Below are 17,957 nucleotides of genomic sequence, written 5' to 3'. Positions count from 1 at the left end.
CTGTTGTTACCGTGCTTTTAGTTACTGCCGGCATGGCTCAGAGAAGAAACTGAGTTTTCTCGAAAGAAACCTTGTGCTTCCAGTTCCTAGTTGGAAACTCACCCTGCTCTCCTCTATAGCAAAAGTGAACGTCAACGTGAGCACTAACCTCCAAGTAAGGCCCTGATTATCCTGGCAAATCGGGAGGCATGCAGCAGCTCCATGAGGCCTTCATCGCGGTTCTGCTTTAGTTTCACGGTAGTAAGCTTCCCAAGACTCCTAGGAAGCTTGCTTCAGAACCCGTTTCAGTAACAGAACACTGCCTAGAGCCAGGAAGCTCTGGTCCTCCGTGTATGCTGCGTGTCAACCTAGAAATTGGAGACTGATGGCACAAGGCTTGTTTTCCCATTAGGAAAGTTCCGTTCATGCGGCCTCGAGGATACCTGAAAAGCATTGTTGTTGCCGGGGATTTAGTCACTGCCTGCCTGCTTCTGCGAAGAAAATGAGTTTTCCCAAAAGAAACCTTGTGCTTCCAGATCCTACTTGGAAGCTGACCCTGCTCTGCTCTATAACTAAAGTGAAAGTCAAGGGGAGCACTAGCCTCGATGTAAGGCCCTGAATATCCTTATAAAACGCGAGGCATGCAGCAGCTCCTTGAGGCCTTCAATGCTCTTCTGCTTTAGTTTCACGGTAGGAAGCTTTCCAAGACTCCAAGGAACCTTACTTCAACACCCGTTTCGGTAACAGAACACTGCCTAGAGCCAGGAAGCTCTGGTCCTCCGTGTATGCTGCGTGTCAACCTAGAAATTGGAGACTGATGGCACAAGGCTTGTTTTCCCAATTAGGAAAGCTCCGTTCATGCGGCCTCGAGGATACCTGAAAAGCATTGTTGTTGCCGGGGATTTAGTCACTGAGTGCCTGCTTCTGCGAAGAAAATGAGTTTTCCTGAAAGAAACCTTGTGCTGCCAGTTCCTAGTTGGAAGCTCACCCTGCTCTGCTCTATACCTAAAGTGAAAGTCAACGTGAGCCCAAGCCTCGAAGGAAGGCCCTGATTTGCCTTGCCAAACGGGAGGCGTGGAGCAGCGCCATGAGGCCTTCTTCACTGTTCTGCTTTAGTTTCACGGTAGTAAGCTTTTCAAGACTCCTAGGGCCCTTGCTTCAGCAACCGTTTCGGTACCAGTACACTGAGTAGAGCCAAGAACCTCAGGGCCAGCTAAGCAACTTCAGCCCCGTAGGCCTTTGGGAACACCCCAGTGTTGGCTAGAGAAAGGCAACACACTGCACTCTTCCTTGGGAGAGCCAGATTACCTCAGCTATACACAGGATTCAGGAACACACTTCTAGAAGGTCCTCCATGCAATGGATGTAACCTCATTCTCCTAGCAGAACTCTATTGAGAAAAATACTCTGCTTCTAATCCCTTTTCACCTTTTTCACTTAGAGTCAGGCATCCTCAAGGAGGTGGTCGGCTTGCATTCCAAGTAGAATTTCAGCACTGTTCTTGGTGGAACACTGCAGGTCTTTGGAAGAAGCACAGGCACCTAAGTCTCCCTGGCGCATCCTTAGTTTAGGCGCTTTGCTGCATGCAGAGAAGCAGTCGTAGAAAAAAGTTGAATCAGGGAAAGCCCCAGTGGGTGTCCTGAATCTCTTTTGACTTGTTAGCATCAACATGTCCTTATGCTGCGTGTCAATCTGGAAATGTGAGACTGAGACACAAATCTTGTTTTCCCATTTTGAAAGCTCCACTCATGCAGTCTCGAAGCTACCTGAAAAGCACTGTTGTTACCGTGCTTTTAGTTACTGCCGGCATGGCTCAGAGAAGAAACTGAGTTTTCTGGAAAGAAACCTTGCGCTTCCAGTTCCTAGTTGGAAGCTCACCCTGCTCTCCTCTATAGCAAAAGTGAACGTCAACGTGAGCACTAACCTCCAAGTAAGGCCCTGATTATCCTGGCAAATCGGGAGGCATGCAGCAGCTCCATGAGGCCTTCATCGCAGTTCTGCTTTAGTTTCACGGTAGTAAGCTTCCCAAGACTCCTAGGAAGCTTGCTTCAACACCCGTTTCGGTAACAGAACACTGCCTAGAGCCAGGAAGCTCTGGTCCTCCGTGTATGCCGCGTGTCAACCTAGAAATTGGAGACTGATGGCACAAGGCTTGTTTTCCCATTAGGAAAGCTCCGTTCATGCGGCCTCGAGGATACCTGAAAAGCATTGTTGTTGCCGGGGATTTAGTCACTGCCTGCCTGCTTCTGCGAAGAAAATGAGTTTTCCCAAAAGAAACCTTGTGCTTCCAGTTCCTAGTTGGAAGCTCACCCTGCTCTGCTCTATAACTAAAGTGAAAGTCAAGGGGAGCACTAGCCTCGATGTAAGGCCCTGAATATCCTTATAAAACGCGAGGCATGCAGCAGCAGCTCCTTGAGGCCTTCAACGCTGTTCTCCTTTAGTTTCACGGTAGTAAGCTTCCCAAGACTCCTAGGAACCTTGCTTCAGCACCCGTTTCGGTAACAGAACACTGCCTAGAGCCAGGAAGCTCTGGTCCTCCGTGTACGCTGCGTGTCAACCTAGAAATTGGAGACTGATGGCACAAGGCTTGTTTTCCCAGTAGGAAAGCTCCGTTCATGCGGCCTCGAGGATACCTGAAAAGCATTGTTGTTGCCGGGGATTTAGTCACTGAGTGCCTGCTTCTGCGAAGAAAATGAGTTTTCCTGAAAGAAACCTTGTGCTGCCAGTTCCTAGTTGGAAGCTCACCCTGCTCTGCTCTATACCTAAAGTGAAAGTCAACGTGAGCCCAAGCCTGGAAGGAAGGCCCTGATTTGCCTTGCCAAACGGGAGGCATGGAGCAGCGCCATGAGGCCTTCTTCACTGTTCTGCTTTAGTTTCACGGTAGTAAGCTTTTCAAGACTCCTAGGGCCCTCTCTTCAGCAACCGTTTCGGTAACAGTACACTGAGTAGAGCCAAGAACCTCAGGGCCAGCTAAGCAACTTCAGCCCCGTAGGCCTTTGGGAACACCCCAGTGTTGGCTAGAGAAAGGCAACACACTGCACTCTTCCTTGGGAGAGCCAGATTACCTCAGCTATACACAGGATTCAGGAACACACTTCTAGAAGGTCCTCCATGCAATGGATGTAACCTCATTCTCCTAGCGGAACTCTATTGAGAAAAATACTCTGCTTCTAATCCCTTTTCACCTTTTTCACTTAGAGTCAGGCATCCTCAAGGAGGTGGTCGGCTTGCATTCCAAGTAGAATTTCAGCACTGTTCTTGGTGGAACACTGCAGGTCTTTGGAAGAAGCAGAGGCACCTAAGTCTCCCTGGCGCATCCTTAGTTTAGGCGCTTTGCTGCACGCAGAGAAGCAGTCGTAGAAAAAAGTTGAATCAGGGAAAGCCCCAGTGGGTGTCCTGAATCTCTTTTGACTTGTTAGCATCAACATGTCCTTATGCTGCGTGTCAATCTGGAAATGTGAGACTGAGACACAAATCTTGTTTTCCCATTTTGAAAGCTCCACTCATGCAGTCTCGAAGCTACCTGAAAAGCACTGTTGTTACCGTGCTTTTAGTTACTGCCGGCATGGCTCAGAGAAGAAACTGAGTTTTCTGGAAAGAAACCTTGCGCTTCCAGTTCCTAGTTGGAAGCTCACCCTGCTCTCCTCTATAGCAAAAGTGAACGTCAACGTGAGCACTAACCTCCAAGTAAGGCCCTGATTATCCTGGCAAATCGGGAGGCATGCAGCAGCTCCATGAGGCCTTCATCGCAGTTCTGCTTTAGTTTCACGGTAGTAAGCTTCCCAAGACTCCTAGGAAGCTTGCTTCAGCACCCGTTTCGGTAACAGAACACTGCCTAGAGCCAGGAAGCTCTGGTCCTCCGTGTATGCCGCGTGTCAACCTAGAAATTGGAGACTGATGGCACAAGGCTTGTTTTCCCATTAGGAAAGCTCCGTTCATGCGGCCTCGAGGATACCTGAAAAGCATTGTTGTTGCCGGGGATTTAGTCACTGCCTGCCTGCTTCTGCGAAGAAAATGAGTTTTCCCAAAAGAAACCTTGTGCTTCCAGTTCCTAGTTGGAAGCTGACCCTGCTCTGCTCTATAACTAAAGTGAAAGTCAAGGGGAGCACTAGCCTCGATGTAAGGCCCTGAATATCCTTATAAAACGCGAGGCATGCAGCAGCAGCTCCTTGAGGCCTTCAACGCTGTTCTCCTTTAGTTTCACGGTAGTAAGCTTCCCAAGACTCCTAGGAACCTTGCTTCAGCACCTGTTTCGGTAACAGAACACTGCCTAGAGCCAGGAAGCTCTGGTCCTCCGTGTATGCTGCATGTCAACCTAGAAATTGGAGACTGATGGCACAAGGCTTGTTTTCCCAATAGGAAAGCTCCGTTCATGCGGCCTCGAGGATACCTGAAAAGCATTGTTGTTGCCGGGGATTTAGTCACTGAGTGCCTGCTTCTGCGAAGAAAATGAGTTTTCCTGAAAGAAACCTTGTGCTGCCAGTTCCTAGTTGGAAGCTGACCCTGCTCTGCTCTATACCTAAAGTGAAAGTCAACGTGAGCCCAAGCCTCGAAGGAAGGCCCTGATTTGCCTTACCAAACGGGAGGCATGGAGCAGCGCCATGAGGCCTTCTTCACTGTTCTGCTTTAGTTTCACGGTAGTAAGCTTTTCAAGACTCCTAGGGCCCTCTCTTCAGCAACCGTTTCGGTAACAGTACACTGAGTAGAGCCAAGAACCTCAGGGCCAGCTAAGCAACTTCAGCCCCGTAGGCCTTTGGGAACACCCCAGTGTTGGCTAGAGAAAGGCAACACACTGCACTCTTCCTTGGGAGAGCCAGATTACCTCAGCTATACACAAGATTCAGGAACACACTTCTAGAAGGTCCTCCATGCAATGGATGTAACCTCCTTCTCCTAGCTGAACTCTATTGAGAAAAACACTCTGCTTCTAATCCCTTTTCACCTTTTACACTTAGAGTCACGCATCCTCAAGGAGGTGGTCGGCTTGCATTCCAAGTAGAATTTCAGCACTGTTCTTGGTGGAACACTGCAGGTCTTTGGAAGAAGCACAGGCACCTAAGTCTCCCTCGCGCATCCTTAGTTTAGGCGCTTTGCTGCACGCAGAGAAGCAGTCGTAGAAAAAAGTTGAATCAGGGAAAGCCCCAGTGGGTGTCCTGAATCTCTTTTGACTTGTTAGCATCAACATGTCCTTATGCTGTGTGTCAATCTGGAAATGTGAGACTGAGACACAAATCTTGTTTTCCCATTTTGAAAGCGCCACTCATGCAGTCTCGAAGCTACCTGAAAAGCACTGTTGTTACCGTGCTTTTAGTTACTGCCGGCATGGCTCAGAGAAGAAACTGAGTTTTCTCGAAAGAAACCTTGTGCTTCCAGTTCCTAGTTGGAAACTCACCCTGCTCTCCTCTATAGCAAAATTGAACGTCAACGTGAGCACTAACCTCCAAGTAAGGCCCTGATTATCCTGGCAAATCGGGAGGCATGCAGCAGCTCCATGAGGCCTTCATCGCGGTTCTGCTTTAGTTTCACGGTAGTAAGCTTCCCAAGACTCCTAGGAAGCTTGCTTCAGCACCCGTTTCAGTAACAGAACACTGCCTAGAGCCAGGAAGCTCTGGTCCTCCGTGTATGCTGCGTGTCAACCTAGAAATTGGAGACTGATGGCACAAGGCTTGTTTTCCCATTAGGAAAGCTCCGTTCATGCGGCCTCGAGGATACCTGAAAAGCATTGTTGTTGCCGGGGATTTAGTCACTGCCTGCCTGCTTCTGCGAAGAAAATGAGTTTTCCCAAAAGAAACCTTGTGCTTCCAGTTCCTACTTGGAAGCTGACCCTGCTCTGCTCTATAACTAAAGTGAAAGTCAAGGGGAGCACTAGCCTCGATGTAAGGCCCTGAATATCCTTATAAAACGCGAGGCATGCAGCAGCTCCTTGAGGCCTTCAATGTTCTTCTGCTTTAGTTTCACGGTAGGAAGCTTTCCAAGACTCCAAGGAACCTTACTTCAACACCCGTTTCGGTAACAGAACACTGCCTAGAGCCAGGAAGCTCTGGTCCTCCGTGTATGCTGCGTGTCAACCTAGAAATTGGAGACTGATGGCACAAGGCTTGTTTTCCCAATTAGGAAAGCTCCGTTCATGCGGCCTCGAGGATACCTGAAAAGCATTGTTGTTGCCGGGGATTTAGTCACTGAGTGCCTGCTTCTGCGAAGAAAATGAGTTTTCCTGAAAGAAACCTTGTGCTGCCAGTTCCTAGTTGGAAGCTCACCCTGCTCTGCTCTATACCTAAAGTGAAAGTCAACGTGAGCCCAAGCCTCGAAGGAAGGCCCTGATTTGCCTTGCCAAACGGGAGGCGTGGAGCAGCGCCATGAGGCCTTCTTCACTGTTCTGCTTTAGTTTCACGGTAGTAAGCTTTTCAAGACTCCTAGGGCCCTTGCTTCAGCAACCGTTTCGGTACCAGTACACTGAGTAGAGCCAAGAACCTCAGGGCCAGCTAAGCAACTTCAGCCCCGTAGGCCTTTGGGAACACCCCAGTGTTGGCTAGAGAAAGGCAACACACTGCACTCTTCCTTGGGAGAGCCAGATTACCTCAGCTATACACAGGATTCAGGAACACACTTCTAGAAGGTCCTCCATGCAATGGATGTAACCTCATTCTCCTAGCGGAACTCTATTGAGAAAAATACTCTGCTTCTAATCCCTTTTCACCTTTTTCACTTAGAGTCAGGCATCCTCAAGGAGGTGGTCGGCTTGCATTCCAAGTAGAATTTCAGCACTGTTCTTGGTGGAACACTGCAGGTCTTTGGAAGAAGCACAGGCACCTAAGTCTCCCTGGCGCATCCTTAGTTTAGGCGCTTTGCTGCACGCAGAGAAGCAGTCGTAGAAAAAAGTTGAATCAGGGAAAGCCCCAGTGGGTGTCCTGAATCTCTTTTGACTTGTTAGCATCAACATGTCCTTATGCTGCGTGTCAATCTGGAAATGTGAGACTGAGACACAAATCTTGTTTTCCCATTTTGAAAGCGCCACTCATGCAGTCTCGAAGCTACCTGAAAAGCACTGTTGTTACCGTGCTTTTAGTTACTGCCGGCATGGCTCAGAGAAGAAACTGAGTTTTCTCGAAAGAAACCTTGTGCTTCCAGTTCCTAGTTGGAAACTCACCCTGCTCTCCTCTATAGCAAAATTGAACGTCAACGTGAGCACTAACCTCCAAGTAAGGCCCTGATTATCCTGGCAAATCGGGAGGCATGCAGCAGCTCCATGAGGCCTTCATCGCGGTTCTGCTTTAGTTTCACGGTAGTAAGCTTCCCAAGACTCCTAGGAAGCTTGCTTCAGCACCCGTTTCGGTAACAGAACACTGCCTAGAGCCAGGAAGCTCTGGTCCTCCGTGTATGCCGCGTGTCAACCTAGAAATTGGAGACTGATGGCACAAGGCTTGTTTTCCCATTAGGAAAGCTCCGTTCATGCGGCCTCGAGGATACTTGAAAAGCATTGTTGTTGCCGGGGATTTAGTCACTGCCTGCCTGCTTCTGTGAAGAAAATGAGTTTTCCTGAAAGAAACCTTATGCTTCCAGTTCCTAGTTGGAAGCTCACCCTGCTCTGCTCTATAACTAAATGAAAGTCAAGGGGAGCACTAGCCTCGAGGTAATGCCCTGAATATCCTTACAATACGGGAGGCATGCAGCAGCTCCATGAGGCCTTCAACGCTGTTCTGCTTTAGTTTAACGGTAGTAAGCCTGCCAAGACTCCTAGAGACCTTACTTAAGCACCCGTTTGGGTATCAGAAAACTGCCTAGAGCCAGGAAGCTTTGGTCCTGCGTGTATGCTGCCTATCAACTTACAAACTGGAGACTGACGTCACAAGGCTTGTTTGCCCATTAAGAAAGCTCCGTTCATGCGGCCTCGAATAAACCTGAAAAGCACTGTTGTTGGCCAGGGTTTTTGTCACTGCCGGCATGGTTCTGAGAAGATATTGACTTCTCCGGGAAGAAACCTTGTGCTGCCAGTTCCTAGTTGGAAGATCACCCTGCTCTGCTCTATACCTAAAGTGAAAGTCAACGTGAGCCCAAGCCTCGAAGGAAGGCCCTGATTTGCCTTGCCAAACGGGAGGCGTGGAGCAGCGCCATGAGGCCTTCTTCACTGTTCTGCTTTAGTTTCACGGTAGTAAGCTTTTCAAGACTCCTAGGGCCCTTGCTTCAGCAACCGTTTCGGTACCAGTACACTGAGTAGAGCCAAGAACCTCAGGGCCAGCTAAGCAACTTCAGCCCCGTAGGCCTTTGGGAACACCCCAGTGTTGGCTAGAGAAAGGCAACACACTGCACTCTTCCTTGGGAGAGCCAGATTACCTCAGCTATACACAGGATTCAGGAACACACTTCTAGAAGGTCCTCCATGCAATGGATGTAACCTCCTTCTCCTAGCGGAACTCTATTGAGAAAAATACTCTGCTTCTAATCCCTTTTCACCTTTTACACTTAGAGTCAGGCATCCTCAAGGAGGTGGTCGGCTTGCATTCCAAGTAGAATTTCAGCACTGTTCTTGGTGGAACACTGCAGGTCTTTGGAAGAAGCACAGGCACCTAAGTCTCCCTCGCGCATCCTTAGTTTAGGCGCTTTGCTGCACGCAGAGAAGCAGTCGTAGAAAAAAGTTGAATCAGGGAAAGCCCCAGTGGGTGTCCTGAATCTCTTTTGACTTGTTAGCATCAACATGTCCTTATGCTGCGTGTCAATCTGGAAATGTGAGACTGAGACACAAATCTTGTTTTCCCATTTTGAAAGCTCCACTCATGCAGTCTCGAAGCTACCTGAAAAGCACTGTTGTTACCGTGCTTTTAGTTACTGCCGGCATGGCTCAGAGAAGAAACTGAGTTTTCTGGAAAGAAACCTTGCGCTTCCAGTTCCTAGTTGGAAGCTCACCCTGCTCTCCTCTATAGCAAAAGTGAACGTCAACGTGAGCACTAACCTCCAAGTAAGGCCCTGATTATCCTGGCAAATCGGGAGGCATGCAGCAGCTCCATGAGGCCTTCATCGCAGTTCTGCTTTAGTTTCACGGTAGTAAGCTTCCCAAGACTCCTAGGAAGCTTGCTTCAGCACCCGTTTCGGTAACAGAACACTGCCTAGAGCCAGGAAGCAATGGTCCTCCGTGTATGCCGCGTGTCAACCTAGAAATTGGAGACTGATGGCACAAGGCTTGTTTTCCCATTAGGAAAGCTCCGTTCATGCGGCCTCGAGGATACCTGAAAAGCATTGTTGTTGCCGGGGATTTAGTCACTGCCTGCCTGCTTCTGCGAAGAAAATGAGTTTTCCCAAAAGAAACCTTGTGCTTCCAGTTCCTAGTTGGAAGCTCACCCTGCTCTGCTCTATAACTAAAGTGAAAGTCAAGGGGAGCACTAGCCTCGATGTAAGGCCCTGAATATCCTTATAAAACGCGAGGCATGCAGCAGCAGCTCCTTGAGGCCTTCAACGCTGTTCTCCTTTAGTTTCACGGTAGTAAGCTTCCCAAGACTCCTAGGAACCTTGCTTCAGCACCCGTTTCGGTAACAGAACACTGCCTAGAGCCAGGAAGCTCTGGTCCTCCGTGTACGCTGCGTGTCAACCTAGAAATTGGAGACTGATGGCACAAGGCTTGTTTTCCCAGTAGGAAAGCTCCGTTCATGCGGCCTCGAGGATACCTGAAAAGCATTGTTGTTGCCGGGGATTTAGTCACTGAGTGCCTGCTTCTGCGAAGAAAATGAGTTTTCCTGAAAGAAACCTTGTGCTGCCAGTTCCTAGTTGGAAGCTCACCCTGCTCTGCTCTATACCTAAAGTGAAAGTCAACGTGAGCCCAAGCCTGGAAGGAAGGCCCTGATTTGCCTTGCCAAACGGGAGGCATGGAGCAGCGCCATGAGGCCTTCTTCACTGTTCTGCTTTAGTTTCACGGTAGTAAGCTTTTCAAGACTCCTAGGGCCCTCTCTTCAGCAACCGTTTCGGTAACAGTACACTGAGTAGAGCCAAGAACCTCAGGGCCAGCTAAGCAACTTCAGCCCCGTAGGCCTTTGGGAACACCCCAGTGTTGGCTAGAGAAAGGCAACACACTGCACTCTTCCTTGGGAGAGCCAGATTACCTCAGCTATACACAGGATTCAGGAACACACTTCTAGAAGGTCCTCCATGCAATGGATGTAACCTCATTCTCCTAGCGGAACTCTATTGAGAAAAATACTCTGCTTCTAATCCCTTTTCACCTTTTTCACTTAGAGTCAGGCATCCTCAAGGAGGTGGTCGGCTTGCATTCCAAGTAGAATTTCAGCACTGTTCTTGGTGGAACACTGCAGGTCTTTGGAAGAAGCACAGGCACCTAAGTCTCCCTGGCGCATCCTTAGTTTAGGCGCTTTGCTGCACGCAGAGAAGCAGTCGTAGAAAAAAGTTGAATCAGGGAAAGCCCCAGTGGGTGTCCTGAATCTCTTTTGACTTGTTAGCATCAACATGTCCTTATGCTGCGTGTCAATCTGGAAATGTGAGACTGAGACACAAATCTTGTTTTCCCATTTTGAAAGCTCCACTCATGCAGTCTCGAAGCTACCTGAAAAGCACTGTTGTTACCGTGCTTTTAGTTACTGCCGGCATGGCTCAGAGAAGAAACTGAGTTTTCTGGAAAGAAACCTTGTGCTTCCAGTTCCTAGTTGGAAGCTCACCCTGCTCTCCTCTATAGCAAAAGTGAACGTCAACGTGAGCACTAACCTCCAAGTAAGGCCCTGATTATCCTGGCAAATCGGGAGGCATGCAGCAGCTCCATGAGGCCTTCATCGCAGTTCTGCTTTAGTTTCACGGTAGTAAGCTTCCCAAGACTCCTAGGAAGCTTGCTTCAGCACCCGTTTCGGTAACAGAACACTGCCTAGAGCCAGGAAGCTCTGGTCCTCCGTGTATGCCGCGTGTCAACCTAGAAATTGGAGACTGATGGCACAAGGCTTGTTTTCCCATTAGGAAAGCTCCGTTCATGCGGCCTCGAGGATACCTGAAAAGCATTGTTGTTGCCGGGGATTTAGTCACTGCCTGCCTGCTTCTGCGAAGAAAATGAGTTTTCCCAAAAGAAACCTTGTGCTTCCAGTTCCTAGTTGGAAGCTGACCCTGCTCTGCTCTATAACTAAAGTGAAAGTCAAGGGGAGCACTAGCCTCGATGTAAGGCCCTGAATATCCTTATAAAACGCGAGGCATGCAGCAGCAGCTCCTTGAGGCCTTCAACGCTGTTCTCCTTTAGTTTCACGGTAGTAAGCTTCCCAAGACTCCTAGGAACCTTGCTTCAGCACCCGTTTCGGTAACAGAACACTGCCTAGAGCCAGGAAGCTCTGGTCCTCCGTGTATGCTGCATGTCAACCTAGAAATTGGAGACTGATGGCACAAGGCTTGTTTTCCCAATAGGAAAGCTCCGTTCATGCGGCCTCGAGGATACCTGAAAAGCATTGTTGTTGCCGGGGATTTAGTCACTGAGTGCCTGCTTCTGCGAAGAAAATGAGTTTTCCTGAAAGAAACCTTGTGCTGCCAGTTCCTAGTTGGAAGCTGACCCTGCTCTGCTCTATACCTAAAGTGAAAGTCAACGTGAGCCCAAGCCTCGAAGGAAGGCCCTGATTTGCCTTACCAAACGGGAGGCATGGAGCAGCGTCATGAGGCCTTCTTCACTGTTCTGCTTTAGTTTCACGGTAGTAAGCTTTTCAAGACTCCTAGGGCCCTCTCTTCAGCAACCGTTTCGGTAACAGTACACTGAGTAGAGCCAAGAACCTCAGGGCCAGCTAAGCAACTTCAGCCCCGTAGGTCTTTGGGAACACCCCAGTGTTGGCTAGAGAAAGGCAACACACTGCACTCTTCCTTGGGAGAGCCAGATTACCTCAGCTATACACAAGATTCAGGAACACACTTCTAGAAGGTCCTCCATGCAATGGATGTAACCTCCTTCTCCTAGCTGAACTCTATTGAGAAAAACACTCTGGTTCTAATCCCTTTTCACCTTTTACACTTAGAGTCACGCATCCTCAAGGAGGTGGTCGGCTTGCATTCCAAGTAGAATTTCAGCACTGTTCTTGGTGGAACACTGCAGGTCTTTGGAAGAAGCACAGGCACCTAAGTCTCCCTGGCGCATCCTTAGTTTAGGCGCTTTGCTGCACGCAGAGAAGCAGTCGTAGAAAAAAGTTGAATCAGGGAAAGCCCCAGTGGGTGTCCTGAATCTCTTTTGACTTGTTAGCATCAACATGTCCTTATGCTGCGTGTCAATCTGGAAATGTGAGACTGAGACACAAATCTTGTTTTCCCATTTTGAAAGCGCCACTCATGCAGTCTCGAAGCTACCTGAAAAGCACTGTTGTTACCGTGCTTTTAGTTACTGCCGGCATGGCTCAGAGAAGAAACTGAGTTTTCTCGAAAGAAACCTTGTGCTTCCAGTTCCTAGTTGGAAACTCACCCTGCTCTCCTCTATAGCAAAATTGAACGTCAACGTGAGCACTAACCTCCAAGTAAGGCCCTGATTATCCTGGCAAATCGGGAGGCATGCAGCAGCTCCATGAGGCCTTCATCGCGGTTCTGCTTTAGTTTCACGGTAGTAAGCTTCCCAAGACTCCTAGGAAGCTTGCTTCAGCACCCGTTTCAGTAACAGAACACTGCCTAGAGCCAGGAAGCTCTGGTCCTCCGTGTATGCTGCGTGTCAACCTAGAAATTGGAGACTGATGGCACAAGGCTTGTTTTCCCATTAGGAAAGCTCCGTTCATGCGGCCTCGAGGATACCTGAAAAGCATTGTTGTTGCCGGGGATTTAGTCACTGCCTGCCTGCTTCTGCGAAGAAAATGAGTTTTCCCAAAAGAAACCTTGTGCTTCCAGTTCCTACTTGGAAGCTGACCCTGCTCTGCTCTATAACTAAAGTGAAAGTCAAGGGGAGCACTAGCCTCGATGTAAGGCCCTGAATATCCTTATAAAACGCGAGGCATGCAGCAGCTCCTTGAGGCCTTCAATGTTCTTCTGCTTTAGTTTCACGGTAGGAAGCTTTCCAAGACTCCAAGGAACCTTACTTCAACACCCGTTTCGGTAACAGAACACTGCCTAGAGCCAGGAAGCTCTGGTCCTCCGTGTATGCTGCGTGTCAACCTAGAAATTGGAGACTGATGGCACAAGGCTTGTTTTCCCAATTAGGAAAGCTCCGTTCATGCGGCCTCGAGGATACCTGAAAAGCATTGTTGTTGCCGGGGATTTAGTCACTGAGTGCCTGCTTCTGCGAAGAAAATGAGTTTTCCTGAAAGAAACCTTGTGCTGCCAGTTCCTAGTTGGAAGCTCACCCTGCTCTGCTCTATACCTAAAGTGAAAGTCAACGTGAGCCCAAGCCTCGAAGGAAGGCCCTGATTTGCCTTGCCAAACGGGAGGCGTGGAGCAGCGCCATGAGGCCTTCTTCACTGTTCTGCTTTAGTTTCACGGTAGTAAGCTTTTCAAGACTCCTAGGGCCCTTGCTTCAGCAACCGTTTCGGTACCAGTACACTGAGTAGAGCCAAGAACCTCAGGGCCAGCTAAGCAACTTCAGCCCCGTAGGCCTTTGGGAACACCCCAGTGTTGGCTAGAGAAAGGCAACACACTGCACTCTTCCTTGGGAGAGCCAGATTACCTCAGCTATACACAGGATTCAGGAACACACTTCTAGAAGGTCCTCCATGCAATGGATGTAACCTCATTCTCCTAGCGGAACTCTATTGAGAAAAATACTCTGCTTCTAATCCCTTTTCACCTTTTTCACTTAGAGTCAGGCATCCTCAAGGAGGTGGTCGGCTTGCATTCCAAGTAGAATTTCAGCACTGTTCTTGGTGGAACACTGCAGGTCTTTGGAAGAAGCACAGGCACCTAAGTCTCCCTGGCGCATCCTTAGTTTAGGCGCTTTGCTGCACGCAGAGAAGCAGTCGTAGAAAAAAGTTGAATCAGGGAAAGCCCCAGTGGGTGTCCTGAATCTCTTTTGACTTGTTAGCATCAACATGTCCTTATGCTGCGTGTCAATCTGGAAATGTGAGACTGAGACACAAATCTTGTTTTCCCATTTTGAAAGCGCCACTCATGCAGTCTCGAAGCTACCTGAAAAGCACTGTTGTTACCGTGCTTTTAGTTACTGCCGGCATGGCTCAGAGAAGAAACTGAGTTTTCTCGAAAGAAACCTTGTGCTTCCAGTTCCTAGTTGGAAACTCACCCTGCTCTCCTCTATAGCAAAATTGAACGTCAACGTGAGCACTAACCTCCAAGTAAGGCCCTGATTATCCTGGCAAATCGGGAGGCATGCAGCAGCTCCATGAGGCCTTCATCGCGGTTCTGCTTTAGTTTCACGGTAGTAAGCTTCCCAAGACTCCTAGGAAGCTTGCTTCAGCACACGTTTCGGTAACAGAACACTGCCTAGAGCCAGGAAGCTCTGGTCCTCCGTGTATGCTGCGTGTCAACCTAGAAATTGGAGACTGATGGCACAAGGCTTGTTTTCCCATTAGGGAAGCTCCGTTCATGCGGCCTCGAGGATACTTGAAAAGCATTGTTGTTGCCGGGGATTTAGTCACTGCCTGCCTGCTTCTGTGAAGAAAATGAGTTTTCCTGAAAGAAACCTTATGCTTCCAGTTCCTAGTTGGAAGCTCACCCTGCTCTGCTCTATAACTAAATGAAAGTCAAGGGGAGCACTAGCCTCGAGGTAATGCCCTGAATATCCTTACAATACGGGAGGCATGCAGCAGCTCCATGAGGCCTTCAACGCTGTTCTGCTTTAGTTTAACGGTAGTAAGCCTGCCAAGACTCCTAGAGACCTTACTTAAGCACCCGTTTGGGTATCAGAAAACTGCCTAGAGCCAGGAAGCTTTGGTCCTGCGTTTATGCTGCCTATCAACTTACAAACTGGAGACTGACGTCACAAGGCTTGTTTGCCCATTAAGAAAGCTCCGTTCATGCGGCCTCGAATAAACCTGAAAAGCACTGTTGTTGGCCAGGGTTTTTGTCACTGCCGGCATGGTTCTGAGAAGATATTGACTTCTCCGGGAAGAAACCTTGTGCTGCCAGTTCCTAGTTGGAAGATCACCCTGCTCTGCTCTATACCTAAAGTGAAAGTCAACGTGAGCCCAAGCCTCGAAGGAAGGCCCTGATTTGCCTTGCCAAACGGGAGGCGTGGAGCAGCGCCATGAGGCCTTCTTCACTGTTCTGCTTTAGTTTCACGGTAGTAAGCTTTTCAAGACTCCTAGGGCCCTTGCTTCAGCAACCGTTTCGGTACCAGTACACTGAGTAGAGCCAAGAACCTCAGGGCCAGCTAAGCAACTTCAGCCCCGTAGGCCTTTGGGAACACCCCAGTGTTGGCTAGAGAAAGGCAACACACTGCACTCTTCCTTGGGAGAGCCAGATTACGTCAGCTATACACAGGATTCAGGAACACACTTCTAGAAGGTCCTCCATGCAATGGATGTAACCTCCTTCTCCTAGCGGAACTCTATTGAGAAAAATACTCTGCTTCTAATCCCTTTTCACCTTTTACACTTAGAGTCAGGCATCCTCAAGGAGGTGGTCGGCTTGCATTCCAAGTAGAATTTCAGCACTGTTCTTGGTGGAACACTGCAGGTCTTTGGAAGAAGCACAGGCACCTAAGTCTCCCTGGCGCATCCTTAGTTTAGGCGCTTTGCTGCACGCAGAGAAGCAGTCGTAGAAAAAAGTTGAATCAGGGAAAGCCCCAGTGGGTGTCCTGAATCTCTTTTGACTTGTTAGCATCAACATGTCCTTATGCTGCGTGTCAATCTGGAAATGTGAGACTGAGACACAAATCTTGTTTTCCCATTTTGAAAGCTCCACTCATGCAGTCTCGAAGCTACCTGAAAAGCACTGTTGTTACCGTGCTTTTAGTTACTGCCGGCATGGCTCAGAGAAGAAACTGAGTTTTCTGGAAAGAAACCTTGCGCTTCCAGTTCCTAGTTGGAAGCTCACCCTGCTCTCCTCTATAGCAAAAGTGAACGTCAACGTGAGCACTAACCTCCAAGTAAGGCCCTGATTATCCTGGCAAATCGGGAGGCATGCAGCAGCTCCATGAGGCCTTCATCGCGGTTCTGCTTTAGTTTCACGGTAGTAAGCTTCCCAAGACTCCTAGGAAGCTTGCTTCAGCACACGTTTCGGTAACAGAACACTGCCTAGAGCCAGGAAGCTCTGGTCCTCCGTGTATGCTGCGTGTCAACCTAGAAATTGGAGACTGATGGCACAAGGCTTGTTTTCCCATTAGGGAAGCTCCGTTCATGCGGCCTCGAGGATACTTGAAAAGCATTGTTGTTGCCGGGGATTTAGTCACTGCCTGCCTGCTTCTGTGAAGAAAATGAGTTTTCCTGAAAGAAACCTTATGCTTCCAGTTCCTAGTTGGAAGCTCACCCTGCTCTGCTCTATAACTAAATGAAAGTCAAGGGGAGCACTAGCCTCGAGGTAATGCCCTGAATATCCTTACAATACGGGAGGCATGCAGCAGCTCCATGAGGCCTTCAACGCTGTTCTGCTTTAGTTTAACGGTAGTAAGCCTGCCAAGACTCCTAGAGACCTTACTTAAGCACCCGTTTGGGTATCAGAAAACTGCCTAGAGCCAGGAAGCTTTGGTCCTGCGTTTATGCTGCCTATCAACTTACAAACTGGAGACTGACGTCACAAGGCTTGTTTGCCCATTAAGAAAGCTCCGTTCATGCGGCCTCGAATAAACCTGAAAAGCACTGTTGTTGGCCAGGGTTTTTGTCACTGCCGGCATGGTTCTGAGAAGATATTGACTTCTCCGGGAAGAAACCTTGTGCTGCCAGTTCCTAGTTGGAAGATCACCCTGCTCTGCTCTATACCTAAAGTGAAAGTCAACGTGAGCCCAAGCCTCGAAGGAAGGCCCTGATTTGCCTTGCCAAACGGGAGGCGTGGAGCAGCGCCATGAGGCCTTCTTCACTGTTCTGCTTTAGTTTCACGGTAGTAAGCTTTTCAAGACTCCTAGGGCCCTTGCTTCAGCAACCGTTTCGGTACCAGTACACTGAGTAGAGCCAAGAACCTCAGGGCCAGCTAAGCAACTTCAGCCCCGTAGGCCTTTGGGAACACCCCAGTGTTGGCTAGAGAAAGGCAACACACTGCACTCTTCCTTGGGAGAGCCAGATTACGTCAGCTATACACAGGATTCAGGAACACACTTCTAGAAGGTCCTCCATGCAATGGATGTAACCTCCTTCTCCTAGCGGAACTCTATTGAGAAAAATACTCTGCTTCTAATCCCTTTTCACCTTTTACACTTAGAGTCAGGCATCCTCAAGGAGGTGGTCGGCTTGCATTCCAAGTAGAATTTCAGCACTGTTCTTGGTGGAACACTGCAGGTCTTTGGAAGAAGCACAGGCACCTAAGTCTCCCTCGCGCATCCTTAGTTTAGGCGCTTTGCTGCACGCAGAGAAGCAGTCGTAGAAAAAAGTTGAATCAGGGAAAGCCCCAGTGGGTGTCCTGAATCTCTTTTGACTTGTTAGCATCAACATGTCCTTATGCTGCGTGTCAATCTGGAAATGTGAGACTGAGACACAAATCTTGTTTTCCCATTTTGAAAGCTCCACTCATGCAGTCTCGAAGCTACCTGAAAAGCACTGTTGTTACCGTGCTTTTAGTTACTGCCGGCATGGCTCAGAGAAGAAACTGAGTTTTCTGGAAAGAAACCTTGCGCTTCCAGTTCCTAGTTGGAAGCTCACCCTGCTCTCCTCTATAGCAAAAGTGAACGTCAACGTGAGCACTAACCTCCAAGTAAGGCCCTGATTATCCTGGCAAATCGGGAGGCATGCAGCAGCTCCATGAGGCCTTCATCGCAGTTCTGCTTTAGTTTCACGGTAGTAAGCTTCCCAAGACTCCTAGGAAGCTTGCTTCAACACCCGTTTCGGTAACAGAACACTGCCTAGAGCCAGGAAGCTCTGGTCCTCCGTGTATGCCGCGTGTCAACCTAGAAATTGGAGACTGATGGCACAAGGCTTGTTTTCCCATTAGGAAAGCTCCGT

This window comes from Balaenoptera ricei, chromosome 18 (assembly GCF_028023285.1).
Source record: "Balaenoptera ricei isolate mBalRic1 chromosome 18, mBalRic1.hap2, whole genome shotgun sequence".
Classification (NCBI taxonomy): Eukaryota; Metazoa; Chordata; class Mammalia; order Artiodactyla; family Balaenopteridae; genus Balaenoptera; species Balaenoptera ricei.
This window is presented reverse-complemented; position numbering follows the sequence as displayed.